This window comes from Podarcis tiliguerta (assembly GCF_965153285.1).
Source record: "Podarcis tiliguerta genome assembly, chromosome: 13".
NCBI lineage: Eukaryota > Metazoa > Chordata > Lepidosauria > Squamata > Lacertidae > Podarcis > Podarcis tiliguerta.
Window position 1 is genome coordinate 20,710,307 of NC_139546.1, and position 8,969 is coordinate 20,719,275.

At 45.2% G+C, this 8,969-nt stretch overlaps 1 long non-coding RNA gene across 1 annotated transcript; it reads left to right on the top strand.

Moving 5' to 3' along the window:
• The first annotated feature begins 7,723 nt into the window (after window positions 1-7,723).
• Window positions 7,724-8,373, top strand: LOC310662069. Its single transcript, XR_014504244.1, has 2 exons — window positions 7,724-7,917; window positions 8,021-8,373. It is a non-coding gene; the product is annotated as an uncharacterized lncRNA (long non-coding RNA).
• Window positions 8,374-8,969: the final 596 nt, after the last annotated feature.

Here is an 8,969-nt window from a genome sequence, read left to right on the forward strand (position 1 = left end):
CCGTAGTTGTTTCTGAATGAAATACACGACTGACATCGCTTCCCATTGCGAGTTTTGCATGCCAGCGTTTCAAAATCAACAATTTAATTAACGCACGACTTTCAATTCAAAAAATTGTGCACCTCTACTGAAGCCAAGCTGGGCTGGGTCAATAATTATAAGTGTTAAGCCCTGATCCTGAACACCCCGCGGAGATACAGTGGAAATGGGGCTTGGTCCCACAGCAGGTCCGGATGACACACTATACAAGGAATAAACACCGGTAAATAAAAAGATACGGTAGCTGTGGATATAGATACAAATTAGTTATAGGTAGATGCGGTTGCATAACGCGGCATTAGAAAGAAAATAGCGCCCTTATTCATTTCTAAGAATCGCTTGCAGTTAAGTAAGTTTACTGAAGTAAGTTCCAGGTCGGGTTGTTTCTGTACTGGCCTGAAAAAATTGCACAGAAAACAGGCAAGTGTAAAAGAAAATGCTTGGTTTTGGTGGGAGAGAGAGGTGGAAGCGGAATTTTTAAAACTGGATTAAACCTAAAAGTGAGGCAATCACGTGTTTAATATAAAGCTTTTGCAAGAGGTTCCTGTTCTTCCCCATCTCTGGTTCATTTCAAAGTGGCTTACCTAATAGATCTTCGAGATGGTTATTATATTATCATTATCATTATCATTATCATCATCATCTTTTGGGACGTAGAAAAATAACTTGCCCCAAGAACGGAAAACAGAGAGTGCTAAAAGTTTTAATAAGTAATAGTCGCTAGTGCGTAGCAAGCGACATAAGGGACATTTTAAACTGACAACACAGTAACTCAAAACTTAAGAATTAAGGTGTGTTGGGGGGAGGGAATACCATGTTAGAGATATTATTATGGGAGATATGCAGCCCATAATTAAGGACAGTTAGAATTAAATGATTGCAACTCAATAGCAACCATTTCTGTTGCGATAAAATGGTTGCAACCAGGGGTGTTTTGGGGGTTTCGTTTTGTTTTTAAATAAATAAAACACCTTATGCCAGGGGAGGAAAAGGTACCGGCTGTGTTCTGTAAGGAAATCTGGACCTCCAGGACAAACCTGTGCTACATGAAACAAAAATAAATCAGGAAAATCTTATGCAAACTTTTTTAAAAGGTCAGCAACGCTGTCGCAGGGAAAGATTCCGCTCGACTTGTCTTCATCTCTCTCTCTCCCTCCGGCTGAAATCTGTGCACTCTAAAAACGCAGAGAGACGGCCAGGCGTTTAAAAGAGAACCTCGCGTTCATTTAATAAAAGGAAACAAAAGTGGAGATAAAGAAGTTTGCTTTCTTGGTTAACAATTCGTTTAAAGGGAGAAAGAAAGAAAGAGCCTTCGCGTAGGGTTGGAAGCGTCCGTGGCAGGTATTGACTGCAAGATTAGCAGCAGTTTAAAATGTGGATTTTTATTTGTTTATTGACCGCTCCTGTTATTTGAAGTCGCGATTAGTGCAAAATGAAGTTAATTGTTGCTAAGCTGTTTAATACTCTCGTCTAGAGAAGCAAGGGGAATGCGTTGTAGTAGAGAGCAACGATCGTTGTTGTTATTTAAAAAATAAGGGCCAAGCTTCATTTATTTGCTATATAATATGCAGCTTGCAATAAGAGACTGGCACGATTTCTAAGAACGTCAGCATCTTTAAATATAACAGGGTTACCTCCCTCGCCTACATTAATCCTCTTTACAACCAACGGTTTAATTTACAGATTCATTCTTCAGAGGTGAGTATTTTGGGACATATTTTTTTTGGTCATCTGGCTGGGTTAGGTACACCACGCCAACATCCTAAAAGTGTTTCTTTTCTGCACCAAGAAAAGCCGGCCTCTGCTCCGTGAAGAGGAAGAGCCATGTTGCAACTTAAGAAAACAATAGACGTTAAATTAAATGCATCTATGAGGAAGCTCCTAGGTGTGGTTTTCCTCTTTATTTAAAAAAATTGTTTTCGACAGTTATTTTTGGAATTGTCTGCTCTAGTAAGTGGGAAGGTTCTTTTCTCTATTCGGGAAAATTAAAATTAATTACTCTCCTCCTCCCCAGCATTTTGCCTAAATAATAACTGTTTTCTCCCTTCTCATTTATTGATATAATTAGCAAGCTGTCTTCGGAATCCAGAGGGGAATTCTCCTGCGCAAACCCCATTGCAGAATTGATGGGAACTGCGCAAGAGCTCTATAAACAGTAACCTCAGGGCTCGTGTACTGCTTGCGCAGGAGAACGTCCCCCTCTCTTTCCCTGTGCCTTTTGCACAGATTCCTGGGAACTGTTCTGAAAAATATGCCTCCCGCCACCTATTTCTCAGCCTAGAAAATTTCACGGGTTGGGAAATTTGCTACAGGGGGGAAAGGAGGAGGAAGAGAGAGAGAGAGAGAGAATGAGAATGATCTCTCCGGAAAAAGCAACCCGTTTCAAAATCTTAGGAAAACTCTATAAATTCGTGAAAAGAATGCTGTCCTGGGGGGATTACGGCTGTCGAAAAAGCTAAGCTTGTTTCAGGGTCAGCCTTCTACAACTACAGTAACAGGAAACGCTCTGAAGCCCATCGGTGCTCCTTGCCAGCCCCAAACTTTGTGCGGGCCAAAGGCATCGCCTATCCGCCCACACCTCACCCGGGAAAACAGGGGCGGGGGCGGCGTTTGTGGCACCCATATTTCGCTGACCATCATCTCTGCAGCTGAGACGCGCCCCACACCCTTCCTATTAATACAGCTCGCTGAAGGCCCTGCTGGGCCAGGGCTGAGTGACTCTGCAGTGGCCCTTCCCACTGGTTTAAAAGGCAATATGGAGTTTGCTCTCTGGGTTAAAGAGATTTTGGGGGCGGGGGACGCGCCATCGTGCTCCCAGTGTGTTCTGCAGAGTGCAGTATACCTCTGAAACATAGCTCCCCAGGCTGTGGGGTGGCAGCCTGTCACTACCATGTTTTTATATGTGTTGGAAGCCACCCAGAGTGGCAAGGGCAGCCCAGTCAGATGGGCAGAGTAATAAAATAATAATAATAATAATAATAATAATAATAATAATAATAATAATAATAATTAATAGTATTATTTATACCCCGCCCATCTGGCTGGGTTTCCCCAGCCACTCTGGGTGGTTCACAGCATAATTATTGAGGACAAGAAGAAGAAGGAGAAGGAGAAGGAGAAGAACAGTAAAACATCAAACATTACGAACTTCCCTATACAGGGCTGCCTTCAGATGTCTTCTAAAAGTCAGATACAGTCATACCTCGGGTTGAAGTAGCTTCAAGTTAAGTATTTTCGGGTTGCACTCCGTGGCAACCCGGAAGTAACGGAGCGCATTACTTCTGAATTTTGTCACTCGCGCATGCGCAGACACTCAGAATAATGTCACACGCATGCGCGGAAGCGACAAAACGCGACCTGCGCACGCGCAGTCACGTCTTATGTTTACTTCAGGATGCGAACAGGGCTCCAGAACAGATCCCGTTCGTATCCAGAGGTACCACTGTAGTTGTTTATTTCCTTGACATCTGATGGGAGGGTGTTCCACAAGGTGGGCACCACTACTGAGAAGGCCCTCTGCCTGGTTCCCTGTAACCTCACTTCTCGCAATGAGGGAACCGCCAGAAGGCCCTCGGCGCTGGACCTCAGTGTCTGGGCTGAATGATGGGAGTGGAGACACTCCTTCAGGTATACTGGGCCAAGGCCTTTAGGGCTTTAAACGTCAGCACCAACACTTTGAATTGTGCTCAGAAACGTACTGGAAGCCAATGTACTATAGGTATTATTGTTGTTGTTGTTATCATGGCATCTTACGGTGCTTCCGGACAGGGGCTGTTTGTACAGCAATGCAAATGGGTCTCTCAGTTCTGCTTTTGTGCATGCCAGTCTGGCCCACAAGCTTCCATGCATTCCACATTCATTGCTGTGCAGACATTTGCCATCCACATCAGGAGACAGAGCTTGATGGAATGATGTGTCGGCGCTGCAGTGTTTTGCCACAGCCCCTCAATCACTCCCCTGCCCCACCACCACCTTCTACTAGCCTTTTTCTGTTCAGGACATGCCCACAGGTATTTCTGCACAAAACTTTTCCTCCCCTATCACAGAGTCGTAGAGTCGGAAGGGACCCTGAGGGTTATCCAGTCCAACTCCTGCAATGCAGAAATGTGTGGCCGATCGAACCTGCAAGCACCATGCTCTAACCAACTGAGCTATCAGAAGTGCACAAAGAGCACATGCTACCATCCTTTGTTAACAATCTCCTTTCCCTTCCTCCCCCACAACAAACACTCTGTGAGGTGAGTGAGGCTGAGAGACTTTAGAGAAGTGTGACTGGCCCAAGGTCACCCAGCAGCTGCATGTGGAGGAGCGGAGACGCGAACCCGGTTCCCCAGATTACGAATCTACCGCTCTTAGCCACTACACCTCACTGGCTCTCATTTCCCAAAATTCCTTTACTACCGTACATTTCCGCCACATATGACAGAAGGTGCCAACAACAGGATGCATAACAGGTATTTATTGCCTATTGGATTTTTTGATGAATGGGGAAATCTGAATTAAATGAAGAAAAAGGGCAATCTGGCATTTTGATGATGACATCATGTGGACGGTGTGAAAAACCTTTGACCATGAACAGCAGCAATTCTAAATATATCAAAAAACCTTCTACCTGAAGCATCCTAATTGTGCAGCTACTTGAGATTATTTATGCCCTAGAGATCAGATGAGTCCACCCAACCTACTCAGTTCTAAGGAACCTGGGGAGGAAGCTGAAACATCCTGGAGAATAACATTGGAGTATCTCTAGCAAAAAATGTAAAGGCATCCCTAAAAGGAAAAAAAAATAGAGACAGTTGTTTACCATTGACAGGTACCAGAAAACAGGGACTATTGCGAAGTCAGTGGCTACAGCAGGAAAAGTAGGTGCTCTGAGGGCCTTCTGACAATTCCCTCATTGCGAGAAGAAGAAGAGTTTGGATTTGATATCCCTCTTTATCACTACCCGAAGGAGTCTCAAAGCGGCTAACATTCTCCTTTCCCTTCCTCCCCCACAACAAACACTATGTGAGGTGAGTGGGGCTGAGAGACTTCAAAGAATCATGACTAGCCCAAGGTCACCCAGCAGCTGCATGTGGAGGAGCGGAGATGCGAACCCGGTTCACCAGATTACGAGTCTACCACTCTGAACCACTACACCACACTGGCACACTGAGGTTACAGAGAAGCTGGCAGAGGACCTTCTCAGTAGTGGTGCTGGGGCAGAGGAAGAGGGGTAAGGTGGGCGTGGGCCGCCCCGGGTGTCACTACTGGGGGGGGGGGTGACAAAATGCCAGGCGGCACTCACCGCAGGGCCTGCAGTGCATCCGAGCCATGCGTCTCTCCTGGGTGTGACGCGGTGGCTTGGGCACTTGCAGGGTCCATGCTGCCCCAAACAGTCTGCCCACCCGCCTCCTCCCCCTCAGCTGTAGGGTGGCTGAGTGGGAGGAGGCAGGCAGACTCCTCTGAGGCCCCACGGAGTGTCTTGCCCTGGCTTGCCCCGCCCCACGGGTGGCTGGCTCCACCCCTGGGTGCAGGGCACACACGGCGCCCCAGGCGCCCAATCGGCTTGCTCCACCGCTGAGTGGTGCCCACCCTGTGGAACGCCCTCCCATCAGATATCAAGGAGATAAGTAACTATACAACCTTTAGAGGAAATCTGAAGGCAGCCCTGTATAGTGAAGTTTTTAATGTTTGACAACAATGGGATATCAGCTCTGCCCAAGGCATGATGGATAACAGCAACAACCAGGGGGAAAGAAAGACATAGCATCTTACAAGGACATGAAGAAACACCACAGACAGAATAATTGCCACACACAGGAAGAACAAGGATATCGTTTGAGTTTCCCACTTGTAGTTTTATAAAACATTTAACGTGTCAACACAAATTGAAGTTATTAATATTGCAGTTGTTGTATAAGGGATTATTATTATGACCGGAATGTAATGGAAATTAATAGGATTTTGGAATGCAGAAATAAAGCAAATCATCAAATCATCAATTTTAGCATGCGGGAGGCGGGCAGTTTATCTAAATTATATAATTCAGTATTTGAACAATTGGTATTAATAATTGTATTATAAATCAGTATTGTTATAATGAGGCTATTATTGGATTGTAATTGAAAACTAATACAGTGGTACCTTGATTTGCAACCGTTTTGGGTTACAACTGTTTTGGATTACAACCACGTCAAACCCTGAAGTGTGTGTCCCTTTTTTTTGGATTACAACCCATTTTTTTGGATTACAACCAATTATTTTTTGGGAGGCCCCATTGGTGAAAGCACACCTTGGGTTGCAACCTGTTTTGGTTTACAGCCAGACCTCTGGAACAGATTATGGTTGTAAACCAAGGTATCACTGTAGAATTTATTTATTTTTAATGTTCGATGTCGTACTGTGTTTTAATTTGTTGGAAGCCGCCCAGAGTGGCTGGGGTAACCCGCCCAGATGGGTGGTGTATAAAAAAATAATATTAGTAGTAGTAATAGTAGTACTAGTATGGAGGCACTCAATCAGTGATCCTTATAATGAGATAAAAATAGGGTGTTGTAAGGGTTAACAGGGTCTCTGCTCAATGGCAGATTCAGTTCCTGGCCAGGATGGTAAAGACCTCCTGGCGCTGGAGAGCCACTACCAGTCTGTGTAGATCAAGTGTGGGGAGCCATTCAGCCTCCAGATGTTAAAGGTGAAAGTAAAGGGACCACTGACCATTAGGAGCGGTACCTATTTATCTACTTGCACTTTGCCGTGCTTTTGAACTGCTAGGTTGGCAGGAGCTGGGACCGAACAACAGGAGCTCACCCCGTCGCGGGGATTCGAACCGCCGACCTTCAGATCGACGAGTCCTAGGCTCTGTGGTTTAACCCACAGCGCCACCCGCGTCCCATCAGCCCTAGAAAGCATGGCCACCAGCCAGGGATGATGGGAGATATAGTTCAGCAACCTCTGGAGGGTCAAAAGTTCCCCACACCTGGTGTAGCCAATACTGAGCGAGAAAGACCACTGCTTGGAATCAGTATAAGGCAGCTTCCTGCACTCCTGTATGTGGGGAAAGGCCATGGATCAGGCCTACAGGCATACAGAAGGACCTACATTCAATACCTGGAATCTCCAGGTTAGGGTTGGGAAGGATGGACTCCTGTCTGAAATCCTGCAGCTGCTGCTGCCAGTCATTGTAGAGCAGATTTTCCTACTTAGACTAATAATAATATTGCATTATTATTTATATGCTGCCCATCTGACTGGGTTGCCTCACCCACTCTGGGCGCCTCCCAACAAATTATTAAAAACATGATAAACATCAAAAACTTTTCTGTACTGGGCTGCCTTCAGATGTGTTCTAAAAGTCAGATGGATGTTTATCTCCTTGACATCTGATGGGAGGGCGTTCCACAGGGCAGGGGCCACTACCGAGAAGGCCCTCTGCCTGGTTCCCTGTAACTTCGCTTCTCACAGTGAGGGAACCGCCAGAAGGCCCTCAGAGCTGGACCTCAGTGTCTGGGCTGAATGATGGGGGTGGAGACGCTCCTTCAGGTATACCATTCACATCTTCCCCATGCTGATTGGGGTTATTGGGAATTGTGGTCCAAAATATCTGGAAGGCACCAGATTGGGGGATGCTGAGAGAGACAATACTAACCTGGATGGACTAAGGATTGTTGACTGTTGCCCATTGTTACTGGTAGGGTGGAATGCAAGGAGCCCAACAGTAGGGGGAGCCAGAGCCAATGAGAGATAAAGCCAACTAATCCAGGTTTTGACCGTCTCCTTCCTGAATTCCTCAAAGGCAACACTGAGACTTAAACTGGAGGAAGCTGACAGGCCGTTCCAACCCTGGACTGGTTGTGTGTAAGGAGGCAGGCAAGTGGGATTGACTGACAATGGAACTTGGTGGGGCACTGCCCCACTTGCCCTAATAGAGCAGTCTCCACGGAATTTAAGGTTAGACACAAATCTAACAGGAAAGATCCTCTTTGTTCTATCTCACTACCAGAAGAGTCTCTACTAACTGAATTTCTGCTTCCCACCAAGGCACTGCCTCCACCTGTGTACACCTCAAGGGCATCTGCACCCACCTGAAGGACATGCTCTTCTGGAGAATAGATAGATTACATCTCTAGCCTTTTGATTCCTTCATTAGAATGCACATGACATCTGCCCTACAAGGTTTAAGGATCCATTTACCTAGGAAGCAAAGTACAATGAGGGTGAAACTCTTGTTAAAGCTGTTGAAAAGGCACTTTCAGAGCATTGGGGTTTAAGTCATTGGGGTTTAAATTACCTGCTGTTGCTTAAAAAAAAAAAATTGCTTGCAAGGCGACTAATTAAAAACAACAGCTGACACCATTTCTGTTCAGTTCTTCTGTCTCCTCTGTGAAGAAGACTTTTATGAAGCCACTTTTATAATAGCATGATTTGTGAACACATCATAAAGGGCATCCAGGCATCCAGGCAAAGTTATGATCATTTTGTGCAACTGGGGCAGTTTGGTTAATTAACTGTGAACTATATTGAATGGAGGGTGAGAATAAATTCAGGTGGAAAAAGAACACCAGTAAAGAAGGTGGAGGGCAGCCTGATCTCCACATGAACAAAAGGAGATAGTAGAATGGACTGTACCGTTTCATAGTGTGGGGAGAGGAATCATAATTTTGAATGTTTCTCTAAAATAAACAAACATGCCACATTCCCTGCAAGTAGAAAGCTAGGGCAGCAGGATGTTGATGGGTCTAAAATATTCTCTTCAAAAGTACTAAGTTGCTTTGTTCCAGGTTGTTGGTTTTCTGACAGGAAGTTTATTATTTTATTGTTGTTAGCCGCCCTGAGCCCGGCTTCGGCTAGGGAGGGAGGGATATAAATAAAATTTATTATTATTATTATTAGTAGTAGTAGTAGTAGTAGTTTTTGTTTTCTTACATATGAAAGCACTCAATATGTAATTC